A 23,794-nucleotide genomic window follows, 5' to 3' on the forward strand; every position below is an offset into this window, starting at 1 on the left:
TTTAAAGCTTCAAGTTTGTGTATTTTCGTCTGATTTTTGTTTGTTAAATTGTCTAAGCCACCAAGAAGGTACTTTTAATTTGCTAATTTCCAGAAGTTGTTCGATACCGATGCTTTTGTATATTTTTGTGTATACCGATGCTTTTGTATTAAGTTGAATGTATTCCCCTGTTTTGTATATCGGTTCATAGAACACGAATTTGAAGTTACTAGCCTACTGGTTGAAAGTTTGAATCTAGATCTCGTGTGATTGTTTGTTTCTATTTCCATATTTATTTTTGTTTCAAAATTTCTTCTTTGGCGATGGTTGTTGTAGCTCAAAGATTGGAATAGTCGTTTCTATATCTATTACTAGTATATGGATTGTGAACCAGCTTTGGCATTTCGTGTTGTTGTAAGTCAATGGAGGGAACAAGATCAATGATGTTGGGGTTATCAAGTAGGTATTGTATAGAAACTAATTTGGTGGGTTCCAACCTTGCGCAGACCAAGAAAGCTCTGTTAGGATATGGTGTCACAAAAATATGAAGCCATTTGTGGGGAAAACACAAGTAAAAAGGATTGTTAGATTTCTCGGTAAGTCAGCTTAGTTAAGCACCCTTTTCAGTTCTCACACAATTTTAGTGTTTGTGATAGTTCTCTACCTTGGATCATAACCCCACTAGCTAGCTCGTTCTTCGACACGCCGATAAAAAATGATAACAACATGGGCACACCTTCCTTCCATGAGTTCAAGAAGCGTGCTTCTTTCTATCTTAAAGAGAAGCTCAAGATCTCCGTAATTTTTTTCTAGTAATGTTATTCCCCGTAGAACTATAATTTTCTTGTATATACAATATGTATAGATATTATTTTCTTGTGATTTTCAAGGAATGTTAATTAGTAGATTTTTCAACGCTGATTAGTTCCAAGGTTTCAAGCCGATAAGTGTACGCCATGCACGCTTTCACTACTAATTTTTTTTTTCGGTTTAATAAGTATGAAGTTTGAAACTTTGTTGATTGCTAGCTTTCCATTTGATTTTTTTGATTGGGGTTATATAGGTTCATGATTTATTTTTGGCATGCAAGTAGGGATATATTATTAATATAATAAAAAAATGTTACATCAATGAATGATATAGTTTACAACTCAAGGATTTTGTGATCGAAGACAAGCATTTCCTAGTTAAAATTGTAGTATATCCTGCAAGGACTTTCTATGCATTTTAAAAAGGGAGGTCTTGAAGTGCTCCAAAGTCCTTGGCCTTGACTCAAAGTTGTTCCCATTTTTGCTACAACATCCGCTCCAAAATTTGCTTCACGATAGATGTGTGAGATTCTCCATTGTGATGGTCTTTGAGTTGCTCATAACCATCGCGGCTTTGAGAACCCATGGAATTTTGCCGCTAGTGAAGGCTAGGGTAGCTGCTATGGAGTCACTTTCTAGCCACAAGTTCACCCATCCATTTAATAATCGCTAGTTCTATCGCCAACACTAAAGCATAACATTCCGCGATCAAAATTTGTAGTGATTCCTAGACCGTAGGCTTTCACTCCTATAACTTGAGCATTGTGGTCTCGGAAAATTATTCCCGCACCTCCAAGTCCCGGTTTCCAACAGATGATCCATCGGTATTAGCTTTCACAAAACCATAGTTTGGCGGTATCCAAACGACTTCTTTGATGCCGTTTGAGGGTCGTGGCTCTACCTTTGATATTTAGTGAGTGGGGATACTCAAGTCATCAACTGTGTTGAACATGAACCCATTTGCAATCTTCCCTCCAGCTTTTAGTTCTTTAATGACTTCCTTCTTGATGTTGCTTTTTTCATCACCTTGTCATCAAACTAGCATCGATTTCTTGACTTCCATATTTGGGACATTAGGCTTGCTGCTGCTGAATTCCATAGCTACCGCTGAATTCCATAGTTGCTGCTGAATGGGGCTGAGAAGTTTAGGGACATTGATTATACCTTACATAGAGAACTGGTTGAACTTTCAAGAGAAGTCAAATAGCCACTGCCATAGTTATGTAGCACAGTTACATTCCCAGAGCATGTGGCTGATGTTCTCTTCTTATTTTCTGCAGAATCTGCAGCGAGAAACCATGTGTATACCTTTAGTTCGTACCTTGTCATCTGTTGGGGGAAGCGTTTTGAATTAGTTTCCATACTATACTTGTTGTTTTGGGGTGCAAGTACCCATTTATACCATCAAACAGGTTATAGGTTCATGATGAAGCTAGGAGAGAAACGCTTGTGAGTGAGCCTTGCTTAGGACCGGGGATATCGTTGTCACTCATGAAGAACAACCCCTCATTTGATTCTTATTGCGTGAAACTAGTGAGTACTTAGTATTTCGTTTATGTTAACTATGTGTATGATTTATTTTTATCTTATGATGCTTTTCTATTCGTCATAATATATATGTGTAGAAAGATGAATTGATAATATAGTATGTAAGCGGTAGTTTTCTTGGTTTAGTTTTCTGGGGTCGGTTCAGAAGAGTCCTGAAAAATCATGCTTGGGAATGAGGTCTCAGGGCTGGAATAAGATTTTTAGATCTGCAAGTCTTCTTTCCAATACAGTTGGATTCACCTCGTTTCAATATCTACACAATAAGTTAAGACTGTTTTAATATAAAGAGGCCCGTCAGGATTTTTCTGACCAAGTTCTGTGTTTGGTCGCATTCTGTGAATTTTCTGTTAAGAACTTGCTTTCATGGTCTAAATGTTAGTTGTAGGTAATTTAATTATGTTTCAAACCCAATTTACCTTGTACTAATCCAAATTATACAAAGGAAGTTACGATAGTTTTGTTCTTGCTTATACATGTTATTCTTATTTGCTCGCTCATCTGATTAATTGATCATGTGATTATGAAAGCCTCACATATCACTTTCGGGGATTGTTGAGTTTACATAGAGGAAAAGAGAACTTCAACTAGAGGTAAGTGGAACTCTTAACATATAAAGGCATGGGTGCCTTTTCTGTAAATCCTATAATCTGATATAGTTCATCTATTTGCTACAACATCTATTTGTTGTCGTTCGGTGTATTGTGTAGGGTATCGATTTTATGAAGGGAAAAACAAGAAGGCCAAAAGAATTGCTTCCCAATTTGATGAGTCATGCTCACCTCAAGCTCCTCGTCAAGGTAAAAACTTAAACCCCACTCTCCATTTTCTCAATTTTCAACTCGTTGAGTTACTATAAGGTTTTCTTTTTATGCACCGATTTTATGTAATCATTGTTTATGTCGTCGAGATATGGGAGTAGGCAACAAATGCTCTATCTTTAAGGAAGGGGAGGGGGTCAAGTATTTAATTAGTATGATTGTTTTTCCGAAGTTCATTATTTGTTTTGTGATTTTTTTGGAATTAGATGGGCTTTGTGGAGCGGCACTAGGATTTCTATTGAAAGTGAAGCTATATCGTCCACTAATGCTTGTTATTGTATTTTGAAGATTCGGGATTGCTTGGAAAATCGATAGAAATTTGTAACCCTTAGTAAATTTGAATTTGTAACCCTCAAAACTCTTTTGAAGTTATATATATGGTTCAATGACTATAATATTTGTTTTCAAGTGTTTGCTTGTGTTTATTTTACTTGTCAAATGGTATGAAAAAACATTTGGTAATTTTATTTACTTCTATATGAAACCACAGGAGGTGTAGGTTTAGAGTAGGAAAAAATTAAAATAATTTTTTACTATATCAACACATTAGTAACGGTTTACAACCGTTGCAAAGCAAAAAATAAATATTAAAGCATCCATTAATAATCGTTACAAATCAAACTATGTAACGTTTTTTAACCGTTAGTAATTGTCATTCTGCAACGGTTAATAACCGTTGGAAAATTTGGTTTGCAACGCTTTTTAATCGTTAGTAATTGTCACTCTGCAACGGTTAATAACCGTTGGAAAATTTGGTTTGCAATGCTTTTTAACCGTTGCAAATATTTCCAACACTTTACCCACGCCATATTTGCAACGCTTAAAAAGCGTTGCGAAAATTATTCGCAACGGTTTTTTGCCGTTAGTAATAGCCTGTTATGGTGTAGTGTAACCTAGTTCACTGAATAGTACCGAGTTCACAACCTAGTTCACTACTGAGTTCACTTCACTGAATAGTAAATAAAAAGGAATAGTAACTTGAAAATGAATAATAAACAACAATCTCTCTGATTCAAAATAATGCTGCATAGCCTAATCTCTGCTTCAGTGAAACTAGAGCCTCCGTTCTTAACTATTTTTCTCCTTAGCCGCCTTCCCTCATTTTCTCTTCTCTTATTACACATGACCTAAGAGATTTACTTCCCTCCTCGCCCTACACGAGTTCACATTCTAATCTTAATAGGTTTTGTTATTACAATTACTAGGTTACTCTTACTAACAAAAGTAATACTTAGTTAGTCATGACATGATGCACATTCCGACCAGCCAATAATTCCACAGTAGATATGGGACTTCTTAAGGTCTAGAAACATTCATTCACAAATAACATGCATATAATATCCAACATAAAAAAGAAAGCCGATTCTCAAAATTAGTAAGAAAGTTTCAAAACTAGAAACAGAACATTGAAAATCCCTCGACAAACCGCTCAACTCGCAAAATGTAATAGCCTAAATAATCAATAAAATAGAACAAAACTCATAATCTTAGCCTATTTCTTCTTCTCAGCATTACACCACAGACACAGTAGAAAGGTAACAAACTCTGCATATTCCTCCTCCCCAAAGTTTTATCTATATGACCACGACTAGTGGGTGGAACTTGGGTCGGGTTAGCCTAAGCCCCGATGGACTAAAAATCCAATTTTTTGTTGATCCCGGCTAACATGTCATCTGGACTTGAGTTAGTAAAATCAAAACCCGACTCAGTTTTGGGTTGGGCTCGGGTTAGAATATCAAAAAACCGAAAAACCCAAGCCCGGGTGCATATATATATACACGTATATCTTTCAATCATTCTATTCTTGTAAAAAATAAGATTGAGAATCTCTATTTTAGAGAGAATAATGTAATCAATCCATTTCAAACAATCAAATCTCTTTGATTTCATTAAAAGATTTCAATTTTGGTGTTTTTTACCTCCTAATTCCAAAAAACCCTAGAAATTTTACCAACCCGACATAACCCCGACCTAATCCGAATTGGTTGGGCTAGGGCTTGGGCCAAAAATTCAAGGACCGACTAAGGCTTGGTCCTCGGATCGTTGAAGCATTTGAAACTTCGGGTTAGGCTCGGGTTATGCCTCAACTCGACCCAACCCGCCCGAAGTTCCACCCACTAATCCATCGCAGATCCAAGTTAATAACCTGTTGATTGTGTTCTTCCCCATGAAAAGACCTCAATGCCTTTATGTAAAATGTCTTTTCATGGGGAAGAACACAGTCAACTTGAGTTGACTTGGATCTTCCGTGGTCATGGGGATAAGCCTATCGATGAAACTTTTGGTAAGGTAAAGCTAATTAGCTTAAGTTCTTAGGGGAAGCTAGAAAACTATATATATATTTAACTACTTAAGTTAACTTAAACTAAGTACGTAAGTAAAACTTCACCTCGAAAATGAATTCATACCTAATTTTTTGTGGTTATGAAGTATTCACCATAAAAATCATCTCCACAAAATTTCAACTCATTTGGAAGCCTCTAACATAAATAAAAATTGTTGTCATCATTAAAAATAAATCTAACAGTCTAGAAATGTCGAGTTTTAACAATAATTTTTTGTCGGGTTTTCAAATGAGCTAAAATTTTATAGAGATGATATTTATAGTGAGTATATCATATCCACAAAACAATGGGGTTGAATTCATTTTCTAAGTGAAGTTTTACCTACATACTTATTTTAAGTTAACTTAAGTAGCTACTTTTTATAGAAGTATATATATATGTAATAAACCTTAGATATCTATTAAGCAATAAACACATTTCTTCTCCTGTGGACGTAGGAAGCCGCAATGGCTCCGAACCACTATACATCTTGTGTGCCATCTTTTTAACTCTCCATTATTTATTACATGGTATCAGAGTGGGGCGCTTAATCAATCTTTTCTTACTTAACTTCAAACAAAAGAAACATTTGCTATGACAGACCTGAATCCAAATCTAAAGTATGTTGTAACTATAGAGACTGAATCTAATCCTGGTTGGAAGTTATCTTCAATTCTTTTGAATGGAACAAATTATATACCTTGGTCTAAGCCTGTTACTTTATCTCTGGGCAGAAAAAAGGAAACTAGGGTTTATTGATGGTGCAAATTAAAGGAGTGTCCTGCTATTAATGATGCCGAATATGAGAATTGGGTTTCTAATGATCAACTTGTTCGATCTTGGTTGCTCAATTCGATTGAGTCAACTATTGCTGGCATTTTTACTTTCTCTGATTCTGCAAAGGAGATGTGGGATTCGATTGAAGATTTATACGGAAACAAGAACAATTTTGCTCGTGTGTTTGAACTTCAACTTTTAATCGGTTCTTTGCAAGAATGTGAAAAAACCTTTACAAAACACCTTGGGAATCTGAAGAAATTATGGGATCAATTAAACATATATCGCCCACACGCCATAGATGTTAAGACACTTTTGAAACGGGCTGAAGAGGATAAAATCTTTGCCTTGTTTCATAGTCTAAAACCATAATATGAAAATCTGAAGAGCAATATTCTAATGGAAAGCACTCTTCCATCACTTGCTGTTGTTTGTGCAACCATTCAGCGAGAGGAAACAATGAAGAAAACCATGAACTCCGAGTTGAAGTCTTCAATCTCTCGAAGTCCTCTCGTTCTTCTTGCAGAGAATGTTTTTGAAAGAAGTCCAGGGGGGAAAAGGGAACCACCACACTGTGATCATTGTGGAAAAAAATAGACATACCAAGGACCGTTGTTGGGAATTGCACCCGCACCTTAAAAAGGGAACCGGCCCAAGAAAGATCACGCTTACAAGATGTTGAGACATCAATCTCCAACTCATATATTAGTTATCAGTTGAGTCAAATTCTCCAACAACTTACTAAGTCCAAATCTATTTAGCAAAGGTTTGTCCGCTTCAACTCATCCGGCGTAATTTACACGCTTTATTTTACTATGCCGTAAAAATAGTAATTCATGGATAATTGATTCAGGGGCTAACATCATATGGCTGATTGCTTTTCATCTCGCTCCATAATTATGTACCCAAGACAGGGAAACATAATATCTTCATGGCAAATGGATCCACCGCTCCTATTCTAGGTAGTGGTCAAGTAAATTTTTTTAATCTCAAAATCCCAATAATGACGCTCTTGTTGTTTTGTCATTCCCCGCTCAACTTTTATCCGTTGGAAAAATTACAAACTCCTTAAATTGTGGTGTCATTTTTCCCCTAACTCTCATCGCCTTCGTGATCGAAAAGTCAAAGAGGAAGATTGGTAAAGGAATTTATTCAATGGGCTATATTTGTTGAATTCTCATAAGAAGGTGTGTCAAGCTAGTGATTTAGTTGAGAGTCGTATTTTGCATAAAAAACTTGGGCATCCATCAAGTCGTGTCCTGTCCAATTTGTTTTGTTTGTTTCTATGAACTCTAATGAAGTTTGTGATCATGATGTTTGTCAATTCTCTAAACAAACTCGTTGACCCTTTTCAAACTCACACACTATGTATAATAAATTGTTTGAGTTAATTCACTCTAATGTATGGGACCTTCTCCTATTAATTCATATGATGGCTATACGTATTTTGTGTTGTTTTATTAATGATAAATCCCGTGTTACCTGGTTATATATATTTGTTGAAATCCAAGACTGAGGTTGTGTCTGCTTTCAAAGACTTTCATATGATTGTTACTAATCAGTTTAATGCTAAACTCAAGATGTTTAGATCTAACAATGGTATTTGCCAAAGGACGTGCAGACTATTACCTAAGTATCTTTGTAGCCAGGGGATAATTCATCAAACAAGCTGTGTTGGCACACCTCAGCAGAATGGTGTTGCTAAAAGAAAAAAATAGAGACCTTTTCAAGACCACTCGTGCTCTTATGCTTGGCATGAATGTTCCTAAGCAATATTGGTCTCATGGCGTCTTAACTGCTGCATATTTGATTAACCTTCTTCCTAATCTGATTCTTGATTTTAAGTCTCCATTGGAAGTTCTCAAAACTAAGGGGCTGGATCTTTCTCATTTATGGTAGTTTTCGGTGTATGTTATGTACATCAGCAATCAATCCATCGAGATAAATTCGATGCTCGGGCTACTCGATGTATCTTTTTTGGTTACTCTTCCACACATAAAGGTTATATATGTTATAATCCAATGACAAGAAAACTGGTTGTATCTCGTGATTTTCGTTTTGTGGAATCTGAAGCTTTCTTTCAAGCTCTAGCTAAGCCTGGGAATCGGTCCCAGGGGGAGTGCTTATCTGATTTGGCACTTCTCCCAGTAGTTACTGAAGCTATTAAACCTACTGCAGAAGTTATTGGGGCTGAACCTGCTGCAGAAATCATTGTTCCTGCTGAAGTGAATGTTATTGCTGAAGAAATTGTTCTCGTTACTACCCATATTGAGGGCGCAGCCTTACCCGAGCCCCTCAAGCTCCTCAGGTTTCTCAACAATCTGAAAGAGAGAGACAACCTCTAGTGACTCTCAAGGATTACTACAAATCTGATAGAGAAAGTTATTCTCCAGTGATCCATTAGAATTTTTATTCATTGCATGATGTTTCATATCATCTACATGAGTATATAACATATGTCAATATCATTTCATCTCATCATGCTTTCTTAAGTGTAGTTGATGATGTGCAAGAACAAAAAAACATTAGAGAAGCCAATTCTAGTCCAGTCTGGAGAATGGCAGTGCAAGAAGAATTTCATGCTTTAGACGAGAATGAAACTTAGGAGATTGTTATGCTACCTTATGGAAAGAAAACAATTTATTGTCGCCAAGTGTTCGTAAACAAGTTCATTAGTGATGGTTCTTTAGAGAGGTCTAAAACTCGACTCATTACAAGGGGATTCACTCAAACATATGGGCAAGACTACAAGGGGACTTTTGCACCAGTTGCTAAGATGAGCACATTTGGAGTTCTTGTATCTCTAGCCATACATACATCACATTGGAAATTATTTTAGATGGATGTTAAAAAAATGTATTCTTGCACGGTGATCTTAAAGAATAAGTGTATATGAGCATTCCACTGAACGACATCCGAAGGAGGCTAAGGTTGGATTAGTATACAAGTTAAAAAACTCCATCTATGTACTCAAGCAGTCTCCACAAGCGTGGTATGCCAAGCTCAATTCTCGTTCTAGTGATGACCGGTCTTAAGCGGAGTGATGCCGATCCTTCATTATTTGTTAAATCTAGCAAGTCCGCTTGGTTGTTGTTATTATATTATTATATTTATGTTGATGACATAGTTATCACTAGTAATGACCATATCGAGATTTCTAAGCTCAAGGATCTACTTTTGAAGTTCGCCATCAAGGATCCGGGCATTATGAAGTACTTTCTAGGGATCAAAATTGCCTATTAAAAAGGGGCCTATTTCTTAATCAGAGAAAGTATGTGTTGGATTTTTACATGAAGCAAGAAAATTGGGGATAAAACCATCTAATTCTCCAACCGATAGTGGAGTTAAGTTAGACAACATCGGTGATCCCTTCACCTGATATTAGTCAAGATCATCGATTAGTTGGTATACTAATCTATTTAACTATTACTCGACTTTGTTACACATAATAAATAGATAACTCATAGCTTTTACCTTTTACAAAAGTTACTGAAGCCATTTTAGATCACTTATCATAAAAGATGCATTTTAAATAAAAAAAAGGCTTTATTAAGCTTTTATGAAAAACTCAAACTGCTATGAAAAAGTGTTTAAAAAGTCATATGTCAAAGTCAAAGGTCAAAAGTCAAGGACTCAAACCTTTAAGACTGAAAAGTCATTTCCTTTTAACTCAAAAGACTAGAGATGGATGACATTATCAATAAAAGAAGACTTTGCTCAAAACCTAGCTTGATCAAAAGATAGAGAAAAAGCAAAGCAAAAGTATAAAGGAAAAGTAAAAAGAAAAAGCATGAGATGTCTTGATTGTAGAGGAAGACGACAAATCGATCATTATAAAAGTAGGAGTATAAAAGCAAAAAAGTGGGAAGAAAGCATTATCTAATTTTTGGTTTGACAACCCAAAAATTCAGGATCAATTATATCATATTTTCTTAAGTAGATTTACATTATTGCATTTTATTTTCTTGTATTGTTATTTCCTTATTTCCAATCTATCTTGTTTTTTTGTTTTCTTGTTTTCATTTCATTTCAATACTTGTTTTAAATCTTTGTTTTAATACTTGTTGTTTTCAATCTTTTCATTCCAATCACTTGTCTTTACAAGTCTTGTCATTAAATATCAAGAACCTAGTTCTCATTGAAATTATCAATGAGTGTGGCTTGAATGATAAAGTTATCTCATTTCCTCTTCATTCTTCATGTTTTAATCCTACAACTTCATGTTTTCAATGCTTTCCTTTCTTTAAACACTAGTCTTTCCATACCTTCATTAGAAAATAGAAGAAAAAAATGAATAAGAAAAGTTAAAAAGTTCTTGTTTTCACTCATCAATCATTCCTCCCATCTTAAGATTTAGGATGAACTTCAACCCATAAAACTTCAAACTTGATAAGCACCCAAAACTGTAGTTTTAACCTCTTAATATTATTACGTTTAGGCCAATTATGTTTACAATAAATGAGAGTTAGTACTATTTACGTGTTTTTGTGTATTTCAGGACTTGAAGTTGATTAAGTGACTAAAGACACCATTTTTGCATGGGAAATGAGTCAAGATGATTGTTGAGGGAGTTCTATGTTTAAAGCCTAAGAATCAAGAAGGAAAATCCTTTTCAAGCCCAGTCAAAGCCAATTTGGGGAAAAAAAAAAGACAAAAAAGCCATAAGAACTTCAAAATAGCGTATTTTGGACCGGGCTTTGAATTAGGCCTACTTCATGTTAAAACTACTGCAAGGAACCAGATTTCCAATGGATTTGGCCCCTTTGGCCCAATCAAAGCTATAAAAGTGGGCCTAGCACTCAAAGTAATTTCCAACATGGGCCCAAAGTCCCCCTTCTAGGTCCATGCACGAAAATGTAACATAATCCACTTCTATATAAAGAGGATTAGGGCTAGGCTCACATATATAACCTATAGAATAATATAGATTAGTTTTAGTTTAGTTTTTAGTTAAGTAATTAGGGTTTAGTATTGTAGCCACCATTAAACCTTCAAATAAATCTTTAGTTATTAATTAAATTATTGTCTTTTATTATTATGTCTTCTTCTTCTTACTTTAGTTTAATTAATTAAATGACACAAGGTTAAAACCTCCATTAGGGGGGTTTTATGAAGCCAATGAGGAAATTAGTAGTTAGAATAGTTATTGATTTGTAATTAGTGCTTCAAGGTCTTTTGTTGTGAGTTTCTAGAGATAGAACTCATAACGGAGAACTAGAGATTATAAACCCCTCATCAAAGAGATTTGTGGGGATGCTAATCTCTCATGCTAGTGAAACATTGATAAGAGATTACTTGGTATTCACTAGGGATCAAAGCGAGCAATTCGACAACTAATGAATAGTCAATCGAATTGCAAGGTGGAATTTTCTCTCTAATTATCTTTCTCATCATTTAAATTACTATTTTGTATCTTTAATTCACTGTTTTCATATCATATTACTCCTCATTAGTGAAGTAGTTTAGTTAGTCTAGACAAGTATTCAAGTACGTGCAAACAAGAGTGGATTGAACACGACTACTCCCTTTTATCTTATGATATTTGAGAGTATTCTAATCACTGTTTTTCACACTTCAATCTATTGTTCACCATCTCTAATCTATTGTTCAAAGCAAACAATTATTTATATATTATCAAATGGTGCCACCGTCCATCTTGTTTGCTTTTCTACGATCTCCGTAGCTAGATTGAAAAATTGTTTTCACTATTCAAAACAAAACACTGTTTTATAGTTCTTATTTCTTCAAATATTTCTGCACTCGCCTAAGTGCATGCAATTTGAGAATCCAACTCTTTGCATCCCCTGTGACCTAACCCTAAAAAAAATCAAACTCCTATTTTTTCTTACGAAATACAAATTTGCCCAGCCCTACCACAAATAGCCTACACCCACCATAAAGGCTACATGCGCCATAATTTGCCTAATTGAAGCAAGCATGTGCCCTAGTTTAATTAGAATAAAATAATTTTCTTATAGCCATTGCAATATTACCTCACGAGTACAAGATCTGGGTACTCATATGCCTAAATAACTTCATAGAATTCAAAATTAATTTTTCATACTATAAGGTGTCTAAAAATTTTGAAGAATTAGGGTTATCTAATTAAGGAACGCATATGCACCTGGATAACCTCCCCAATTCTTAAGTGACTTGGCGTTGGTTTGAAAATATTTTAGTTAAATTAATAAACCCACCCACTACCAAAGCCCGTTTCACAGGGCCCCCATACATCCGTGCCTAACACGAAACCCATAATAATAAGCCTAAACCTTATTCTTAAACTCTAGCCACTATAAGAAAAGCTTTTTAGCCACGGTAGTTGATAAGAGCCCAAAACTGTAGTTTAAAACCCTTTAATGTAGTATTTATATTTAGCCAATTATGTTAATAATAATATAGGTTTATCACTAATTACGTGCTTTTGAGTATTTAGGGCTTTGGAGTTGAATAAATGTCAATTAGATTACTAATTAGGTGCTAAAAGAGCTAAAAGTGATTGCTAGGGAAGTTCCATGAAGAAATCCAAGTTTTATGGAGAAAAAGCCCTTAAAAGCCCAAGTCATAACTATTAAGTGAAAGTTAAATTGGATTAGAGAACTCAAGAAAAGTCAATAGAACTTCAAAATGCCATATTTTTGGACTCCAAGTCTTGGATTTAGGCCCGTTTTATATCAAAATGACCGGCTCAGAAAGCCCTTTCCAATGGTCTAGGTCTTAATTTGATCAGAGTAGTATAAGTTGGTGAAAATGTGCGCTATAGTAAACACCGATCGGGTGGAAGTTTTATATTCAACCAATGGGGTTATGGACTTGATTTATGGTTCTATAACCTAGCCTATAAAAACCCATGCACATTTGTATCAGGATATAAGAGAATAAAACCCTAAATCCCATATAGGCTACTCCCTATTTAGTTTAGTTGTAAATGGGACTCTCTCTCTCTCTCTCTCTCTCTCTCTCTCTCTCTCTCTGCTACTCCCATTATTTAGAATAATATATTTCTTATACGATTAGTTTAGAGTAATTAGGGTTTAATGTTCTTGCCTCACAAGTCAGAACTGCACCATTAGTTTTAATAATATAAATTAAGTTTAATTTAATTATGTCTTCTTATTATTGTTTATTGTTAATGAACCCAGTAGAGCTAGGCTAAGACTACATTAAAAGGAGTTTTTATAAAATTATGTGGGAGTTATGATTGTTCTTCTTTAGTTTTCTTATTGTCTTATGTACTTTCAAGTTCAAGTTCTATAGTTGTCTAAAGATAGAGATTATAGAAGTTGAACTAGAGAAAGGAAACTCCACAAAGAGATTTGTGGAGGAGAATTTCTCTTATGCTAATCATATCTTAGTATAAAGATTGCTAGGATTGGTTAGGGATCAATAAAAATTGTGACTTTTGTTGTTTTAACTTGTATAGATTAATAAAGGTTAAGATTAAAACATGAGAAACTAGTTAGAATAATCATAGCTTCACATAGATGGATTAATCCTTCCTCTATGTTCTTCTTATTTATTAAATTCACCTTTTCATTGTTTAGTTTAAATTAGTTTAATTTATAATTAGTTTATTGCATTATTAGTTTAATTAATTTATAATTAGTTTTAGTTTAAATAAATCACAACACTACTCTCATTGTTCTCACCTTGATTTCTAGTAGAGATTCTAAGTTCTTAACGATTAAGAGTGGAGCGAATTATTAACACGTCCGATTCTTGATAAACATATTTTGTAAAGAGTTTGACCTTGGCTAAAAGTTTGCTATATAACTCACGTTTTCATATTTCTCCTAGGAAAAAACACGTTGGTCCAATCCTTTCTAGTTACTAATGTCACCCTTAAGGGGAAATCACCTTGTTAAATCCTATGGATAACAATACCTTTCAAGTAAATGACCAATGCTTAAAACATTTCCTTACCTAATTACGTTTCGCCACCACAGAAAGAAACCCTTTACAAGACCCTTTTATGAGAACTGAATTCTATGTTTGGTGTATTTCCCTATCCAAATTCTATATTTTCGAGAGATCCATTACAGTAACCGACCCCTTCTTTTGGAGTGTGTGGTTGTAAGTGTTGATTCTAGTCCACGCTCATGTGTAATTCAATGATTCCTCTCTTTGTACTTTTTTCTCTCGCTTTTAGTAGTGTTTCTCATGGAGAGAGTTACATTTTTAATTGTTTTTGTCTTTTTATTTTAAAAATCATTTTCATAAAAATAGAAAAAACTTTAAAACCCATAAAAATAGATAAATTAGAAAGTCTAGGGAATCCTAATTAAAATATTCAAGATTTTCACCACAACAATTTTTCATCCCATTCTAAAATTTTGTCTCAAAGGGTAATTACCCCACCTTGTTCTCCCTTCAATTTCCTATATTTGTTTATGTTGCCATTAAGTCGTATAGATTTGTGTCGACACAATCAGTCATCTAGATTTTTATCGCCCACATAACTTATGCCATTTTTGCATTTTGAGGCGGCTTCCATCATATCATGTGTCACCCATGGTTAGATTTGAGTGTTTTTAGATTTGTAAATAGAATTTTAATGCTGATCATTTTCATTACTTTCATAAAAATCGGATCGCTAACAAATCGAAATATTAGTTTTAAGTTTTACGAGCCAAATACACATGATGGGTATTTTCGGGAAAGATTTCGCTTGGGCCCAAAATTACTTTTTCACCAAAACCCACTTTTTATTTTCACCCCAATTCACCATTCCACTTCACCACGCCGCCTCGCCTCTTTTTTCTTTCTTTCACCAAACAAAATTAGATCTGAAAATTAAACCATAAAATACGACTGCATACCTTTATAGGCTATATCGAGCCAATTCCTTCATCAAAAACCATTATCTTCAAGTTTTTATAGCACATTCCCCATTGTCCACTACTTATTCCCCTTAACTCATATTCCCCCATTTCAACCACAATAAATGGCTAGACCAATAAAAAATCATGTTGAAATTGCGATTTGACGCCGAGCTATTCTAGCCATTCTACGATGCGGGATGGGTGCTTAGAGGGTGGGATAAAATGTATTCTACTAATGAATACTACCATGAGGATTTGGTTTTGCAATTTTATCAATTTAAGTTTAAAACTCGGCAGGAGGCTATTTGTGAACTCGATCGAGTTCAAATGGATGACGCGACGAAGTTGCTAGCATCCATCACCGGATAGTCGCGAAAACAGTCACCTTTGACCTTCTGAGGATCCTGGCTGAAGGAGTGCATCGTTGATGCCAGAGACGCCGTTCGAGGGCCACTATAACAGTTGTTCCCACTATGCCCACCAACAAATATTGAGGATTAACCAACCGGGTCGCGGACACATTACGCAAAGGGTTGGCAAAAACATCTGTGGGCACTACAAATCCCAAAGGACATCATCTTGTCCTTCCTACATGTCTTTTGGATTCGCATAGGAGGTATGGTTTTGCCTCATTGATTTTCTCATGCAGAAAGCTTATGGGTTACCGCAGATGACCACCGCACCCCTACCGCTTTAGTTACTAAAATTATGTTATCTTGGGGTTGCATGCCGGAGTCGCCTAGGACTCATATTAAGCTTCACTTGAATGCCATAGATATAGTGAATGTGTCCAACAGAATTGGACATTGCCCGAAGAGGGCCATGGTAGATCGATGAAGAAGATGACTATCCCGCTTGGTTTGCTCTAGGATGCTATGGATCGCTTCTTCGATTTTGCACATTTTTCATTACTCCATAGCGGATGCGTACACTTTATGATAACTAGCCCGAACCCTACATGACCTCTATACATCGATTTAGAAGCATCGTGGTTCCATTCAACGCCATCACCAAACCTTTTAGAGCAAAACGTCTAAGCTTTTAATGACAACCAAAGTTGACATGCTTAATTATATGGACACTATGGACCAGAACAACAACAAAACCGGATGCACAAGCTCGGTTTGGTCGAGGTTCCTCTTTGATCAGCTCCCAAATGTGAGTTTTATTACACTTACATTACTTAATTATAGCCATTCTTACACTTAATGAAAAGACATCTCATAGCTTTTATTGTCTTTTTCAAGTTACGAGAAATTATACCACTTATCATAAAAAGCTACATCTTAGCACCAAAAGAGCCTTAATTACGCTTTATTATGAATACTAGAAGCTACTATGAAAAAGTGCTGAAAAGTCAAAGTCAAATGTCAAAGTCAAAGGTCAAAGGTCATGGGACTCATAACCAAGGAGCCGAAAGTCAAGTCCTCAACTCGTAGACCAAAGATAGATGTCCTTAAGACAAAAGATGGCTTTCTAAAACCTATTTTGATCAAGAAGAAATCATAAAGCAAAAAGCATTAAGCAAGTGGTGAGGTGTCTCAAATATAATGGAGAAGGACAAATCAAATACTGCATAAAGTAAGGGTATAAGAAATAAAAGTTAGGGAGAGAGAATGCACCTAGACTTAATCTAGTGTCATGTATGATTTAATTTCTAGTCTTTTTTCATTCAAGTTATTTACTTTATTGTTCTTCATTTTCAATCTTGTTATTTTCTTTAGTTATTCAATCAATCAATCATCTTTCTTTGTTGTCCTTGTTTCAATCTTTTCATTTCATTTCTTCAATTTTGTGTTCTTCAATCATTACAACTTAAGCTTTTCAATGTTCATCATAAACTAGTTAACTAATACAAGTCCTAAACTAAAGATTCTACCTTTCTTCTTTCTAAAACTCCCAACCATTCAAACTCTAAACAATCTATGGTGAACCTCACTTCCACTCTTTTGAAAACCACCACCAATACTAAAACTTTAAATGGCGCCGCTATCATGGATTGAAGGAGCAAGAATGTTTGGTTGGGCATTGATCAGCTCCCAAATGTGCATTTTATTACACATATATTGCTACATTACAACATTTCTTACGCTTAACGAAAATACAACTCATAGTTTTTTTTGCCTTTTTTAGGTTAAGGAGTATTTCAGACAACTTATCATAAAAGCTATGTCTTAGCACCAAAAGGAGCATTAATCACGCTTATTATGAAGACCAGTAGCTACTATAGAAAAGTGCTAAAATATTCAAAGTCAACCGGTCAAAGTCAAAACTCAAAGCTCTCAAATCATAAGACCAGAGATGGAGGCCAATATCTCAAAATATGATGACTTTCTCCCTAAACCTACCTTGGTCAAGAAGAAACCAAAAAACCAAAGTAAAAGCAAAAGCAAAAGTGAAGTGTGAGGTGTCTAGTTTGTAATGGAGAAGGGCAAATCTGTAAAAGGCAAAAGTAGGGGGGCAAGGGAGAGAGAAACCATTCATTGTCTTAGGATCCAAACTATTTGGTTTGTTTAATTTCTTGTCTAGTTTTTCAATTCATATTTTTACTTTCTTGTTGTTTTATTTTATTTCAATCAACTTGTTATTTACTTGTTCTTATTTCAATCTTATTTACTTGTTCTTGTTTCAAGTTTTAATCTTCAAACTTGTTTACTTGTTCTTGTGTCAAGTTTTAATCAATATTTACTTCCATGTTTTCAAGTCATTTCAATACAACAATCAATGCTTTCAATGTTTTTATTAACTTAGAACTATTCTAATCCATACAAGAGTCTACCTTTCTTCTTCACATCTCCCTCACTCAAACTCTAAACAATTTAGGATGAACCTCACTCTTAAACAAATTTTTTGAAGTATACTCACCACTAGATAAAACCACCAAATGGCGCCACTGCCGGGGATTGAAGGAGTGAGGGTGATTGGTTGAGAATCTAAGAAGGGAGCATCATTCTCATCTCTTCATTTCTATTTTTTTTTTCAATTTTTTGTCATTTTATTTTATTGTTTCTTAGTACTAATCTACTTTTTTACAAATCAGGGTCATTGAGACAAGAAAAAGCCGAAAGCAAATGAAAACACGCATAAAAGCCAACAAAAGTCACCGGTCGATGGACGCATCAGAAGGCATGGTGGAGGGCGACCATCACAGCTCACCTCCGTGAGAATGGTGTCCAGTTTTCAGGCTGCCCAATTGATTTGTGACGAATAGTTGTACTCTGAGCCCGGATTTTGTAATAGAGTAGGAGAAAATAGTGGAACTTGTTTGTAATAGTTAGTGATAAAAAGAAAAACGAAAAATATTAGGAAAAATTGGTTTTTGATTGATTTCTTATGATGAACATGAGTTAAACTTGGTTTAAGTTATATACTTACCAAGGGATTAGAGTTTTAATTGCCTTGGGAAGTTCAAGTGTGTGAGGCAAATTTTGAATCATAGCTCACACACTTTGAATCAACTTGGTAAGCAACATTCTAAGTCCATTTGACTCTAGTTAATCTAGGTTCTTAATATAAAACTAGTTAATTAGATTAGTATAATATCGCTTTTAGTTTTAAGTTTGAGCCCCGAAGGCAAAGTTGTATAAATTGTCAAAACCCAACTTGTGGGCTTTTTAAGTGGGCCTTTGTTGTAACTTAAAACAGTGGTAAAAGCTCGAAAGGTTGGGCCCATTCTCTCATCAAGCCAACCGATGTCACCTTCTACTTAAGCAGCGAAGTAAGCCCGGCTTGAAAGGTAAATTCTAACCCTCCTTGAAGCCCAAGTATGAGGATACTTGTGTGTTCAAGCATGCTTACGCGACAGCTTTGAAATTTACTTTCCGTGACCGCACTTACATTCGCATAAGGCTAAACCCGAACCACATAACAACACTTGGGAAGTCATTACCAATGTAGGTAAATTGACGTTGCTTGATTCTTGAAAGCCCTAGACTTAAAAAAAAAAAATGAATTAAAATCAATCAACTAGAGCCCAAAGTAGTCACCTCCTCCGCAAGGACAAAAATATAACCATGAGGATATAGAGTAATCGCTACTGATTCCATGGACCCACTACCTTCCTCACTCCCTCCCCAGATTCATCGTGGAGTGAGATTCTTGGTAGCACACCACTTGGTGAAGTGGATCTGCCTACTCTTTCGGTGAGACGTGTAGTAGAGCCATCCTAGTCTCATGCCCAACTATTCCTCTGAACAGGGAATAATAAAATATAGACCAAAAGCAAAGTTTTCAAAACTCCATACTTGCAAAAATGAATTTCGAATTCTTAAGCATACATTGCACCGTTTGTGCATGTTAGGATAGTTTTGTGGTCTTGCTAAAAGTGTATGATACTACATTCAGTAACTTCTAGTATTAGCAAGAATAAAACTTACTCATGTAGGAGAGTTCGTCACCCTAGATAATCTTCTATTTCTAGTCCTCTATCTCATAAGATGGCTTGCGGAGTAGAGCAAACTGAAGAGCCTCTCTCTAACTTCTGCACACCGTTGCAAGATGGGCCTACATCTTGTATACGACTCACACCGCTCATGAGCGATTTTAGGATTCAACCAAACGTGTTCAATCTTCTACCCATTTTCCATGGGTTAGAACACGAGTTACCGTACGAGCATCTACGTCGGATACATGAAGTATGTAATACTTTCCATCATCCGGGCGTCACCGATGATCAGGTTAAGCTACGAGTGTTTCCTTTCACTCTAGCTGGTAAGAGTCACGTTTGGCTTCTCTCACAAAAGGCCAACTCTTTCGATACATGGGAAAAGGTTGTGTTCTCCTTCATGAAGAAGTACTTTCCCCAAGAAAATAGAAAGAGATAAGAAGCAAGATACGCTTCTTTAGACAGTCCGAAAGTGAGATATTTTCCCAAGCATGGGATAGATTCTCCTGACCTACTCCATTAATGTCCTCAAAGATAAACTAGAAAAATTCACTCTTGTCCAATGTCTCTTCAAAGGCATTCTCCCAGAATACAAAGTAACCCTCGACATCATGAGTAATTGTAATTTTTTGGATAGAGGTTCAACTGAAGCCTTAACCTTTCTTGAAAACCAAGCTAAAAAGAGTACCCATTGGGAGACATAAACAATTCCGAATAACCTAACCCAAGACAACTAAGGCTAGTGGTATTTTTTAAGGTGAAATCAAATCCAGAAAGCAAAACCCTAATCGAAACCCTCACAAGAAAGATAGATGCCCTCACAACCAAACAAAAAGACCAATCCCCTCATCCTATCATGAACGTAAATACCTCACCATGCAATTTCTATCTAAGCTTAAATTATATAGATGCTACATGTCCCTTGATCACACACCTATCATCACTTCAGCCAGAAGAAGTGTGTACTTTCAATGTACCAAATACGCCATGGAGACAACATCCATACTTCACATGGACCAACATTCCACAAAACCAAATACCACCAGGTTTCAACAAACCAACAAATACATTTAGACAAGGACAAGGACAAGGTACTTATAACAATCAAAATAGAGCACTGGTTCCATCCCAGTTTAACCAGAACTATCAAAACCCACATATCAACAACCAAAGAGACCTAGTCCCCATTACACCATCAACTAGTGTCCAAACAGATAAGCCCACCGAAATAATACTATCTGTCATGCAACAGCAAACCTAAATCCTAGCATCCATGCAACAATCTCTGAACTTGTTAGCCCAAGATAAAACCCAGAAAGGTGTGTTCCTAGGTTAAGCTATCCCTAATCCTAAACCAACAAACACAGCCTTTGAAGCAACAAGTGACGTGAACAAAGCTGAAGTGCTAAAAACTCTTTCTTAATCATCCCATCTATGAGGATTGACTCCTCTTTTCCTATGTATTCCTTTTTCCATTCCATCTTTTCCTTTAAGGGGATACATCAATAAGGTAACCGGACCTCTCCACTTGGAAGGTGTGGTTGTAAGTGCTGGAGCCTTAGTCCACACTTTATCTCGCATATTCTTTGTAAAATAGTTTTTACTCGTCGTTGGAGTAAATGTGAACCTGTGGAGCGAGTATACAATTTTTCTTTTCTTTATTTTACACTTTTTTTCAAAAATGTTTGTTTTCTTTGTGTTATTAATGATAGATTCTCGATATATCAATGGTTAAGTGATTTTTCAAAACGGGCAATGGATTTTACACAGACCAACCCCTAGAACAACACAATGTAGGGGCAATTTGAGATCAGCTTTGCTTACTAAGGATCACTTATATTACTGAGCTATTAGTACGGTCATGACATTCCATGTCTTTATGCTAATAAATCTCCCAACTCAGCGTAAAATGAAGCTCTATCTGTCTAGATTGAGTTCGCCACAGAGCCGACACGAAAGTTGCCTAAGATTATCTGTCATGATTATTTTCAAGTAGTAACATCTAGAATCACAGTTTTTTAGTACGAGTTTTTTAAAACATCTCTCCATAGTTTTCAAAGCCAGAGGATATAAAAATGAAAATTATACACTGGGGTAACCAAAATGATACCGGATTAACGTATAATTTTATCTTTTGGGCAAAACCTCTATATGGATAGAGATATATTTTGAATGAGAAAACCAACTTAAAAAACAAATAAATAAAATAAAATAAGACGAGGCGTCTCCAAACGAGAATTAAACAAATAGAGTAACCCAAAGTAATACTATTCTCTGTTTTAATTCTATCTTTTGCCTCCACCTCTCTATTTTGTCTCGAGAATTTGACATTAAAATACTCAAAAAATTTCAAATTTTTAAAAATTTTCTTTCTTAAAAATATTTCCCTCTCGCTTAAATCTTTTTCCCCTTCTAAGTCTTTTCTCGTTTCAAAAAACTTTTCAAAATGTCTTCTCAGAGCAAAAAAAACCCTCCACCTAGCAAGACTAGATGGATCGGTTTCAATGATCATGTGCAAGCACTTCCTAGAGAACTATAGCTTAAGATATGGACACATATACCGAAAATCATTCCTAGTTTAGGTAAGAGTTCATACACACGCATGTAAAAGACGAAGCTAGAGAGAAGGTTGGTGCTTGAACTGTCCGACACTAACTTGCCCCGGGTCTTCAACCCTCATAACAATTCTCGTTTATAAAGTCTACATGTGTTACCCTCCAATGCATTACGCTCGGTCCTAAGAGAGTAATCCATCCATCCGGTTGGGATTGACTCAAGTTTTCAAAACTTCCAAGTCTTGGGGATCCGACTTAAAACGACCCACCTTTTAAAATTTTAGTCAAACTTATTCAAAACCCAAAAAATTAATTAAAATTTTCTTTCTATTATATGTACATATTTCCCTACCAGTTCATGTACATTTCTTTCCATTATCCGCTTTTCATCCACCGCTGATGTGAGTGTACCCTATACCGGCGAAGTCAACCGCCTCTCTCGCCTTTGGTCGTCACCAAGATCATGCAGCATTGGGGGTTCCAAGCCACAGATGCCCTAGTAGAGGTCAATGACACTACCACAAGTCATATCTATGCCCACTGGGTCCAGAAGTTATGGCTTCCACGTGCTGCCAGAGCCGCAGAGCAAGCACGCCCGACCAAGAAGGTGGATTACTTCACTGAAGATGCTACTCGACAGTTCACTCAACCCATGGATGGAATTCACTTCCTCCATAGAGGCCAGAGGATTCTACATTCGTATCTCCACCAGCTCAGGGAAACTCAAGGGAACATCATAGCGGAACAGCAGACTATCAGAGCGGAACAGCAGACCCTTAGAGAGGAGTAGCAGTCCTTTCAGCAGGAGCAGCAATGTTTTCAGCATAGTGTCACTAGAACACTATAGAGCATCAGAGATGCGCTCCCACGTAGTGATAGACATGCCAGGTCTCGACATCAGTAAGGAGAAGGATCTTCTAGACGTCGAGATGAGTCACGCACGGATTCTGACAAGGATTCCTAGTGTTCGTGTAGTTGGATTTATTTCTTTTTCTATTTCTTTTTCACGTGTATGACATAGTATAAGTTTAACTTTATAACTTAATATTATCTTCTTGTTTTATTTTGTTTTTCTTTTTTTTGTGGAATTTGGTTTATGAGTAGAAGGTAAAAATGTATACATCATGCCAAAATTTTCCATTTTTGTTTCATGCATTTCATATATGTTTTCAAAAATACAAAACCCAAAAAGATTTTATAGTAGAATAAATATCCCTAGTATAATAAGCTATATATTTCTTGTTCTATATCAAACAACCCACGCCCAAACTTATTTGGGGTGGCATATTTCATCATGAAGAACATAATACATGTGTATTGCCGTTTTTGCTCATATTTTTATGGTAATCTCTTTCCTTATCTCTTCAAACTTTGAGGATAAAGCATAGTTCTATTTGGGGGTGGTATAATAACATTTGGCAAAAACTATGCATTTTCTATATAGTATATATAATAATATATTTCTTCCATTCTAAAAAAAATTCGAAAAAGACCAAAAATACTTTATTCCATTTAGTAATAAAAAGTCTTGTTTTCTTTTTCTATGATGAATAAAAAGTTGGGTTAGTTAGACTTACCCCAATTACTAGTTGCAATTAGTGTTTGATTTGAGTGATCCAACAATTGATTTCTTCATCCTAAAAAAAAAAATTCATCTCAGAACTCGTTGGATATTGCAATTGGGGGTATCACTAATATTTTTGAAAACGGGGGGGGGTTAACACTAATTGCAATTAGTAATGGGGGGGTAAGTCTAACCAACCCTAAAAAGTTTAGAA

The 23,794-nt window shown here is 35.7% G+C and overlaps 1 long non-coding RNA gene across 1 annotated transcript; it reads left to right on the forward strand.

The window, feature by feature from the left end:
• The first annotated feature begins 2,827 nt into the window (after positions 1-2,827).
• LOC147488850 (uncharacterized) lies at positions 2,828-3,396 on the forward strand. The gene is made up of 3 exons (XR_015202209.1): positions 2,828-2,926; positions 3,044-3,133; positions 3,361-3,396. It is a non-coding gene; the product is annotated as an uncharacterized LOC147488850 (long non-coding RNA).
• The last annotated feature ends 20,398 nt before the right edge of the window (positions 3,397-23,794 follow it).

The sequence above is a fragment of the Coptis chinensis genome, chromosome 7 (genome assembly GCF_015680905.1).
Source record: "Coptis chinensis isolate HL-2020 chromosome 7, ASM1568090v1, whole genome shotgun sequence".
In the NCBI taxonomy this organism is placed as follows: domain Eukaryota; kingdom Viridiplantae; phylum Streptophyta; class Magnoliopsida; order Ranunculales; family Ranunculaceae; genus Coptis; species Coptis chinensis.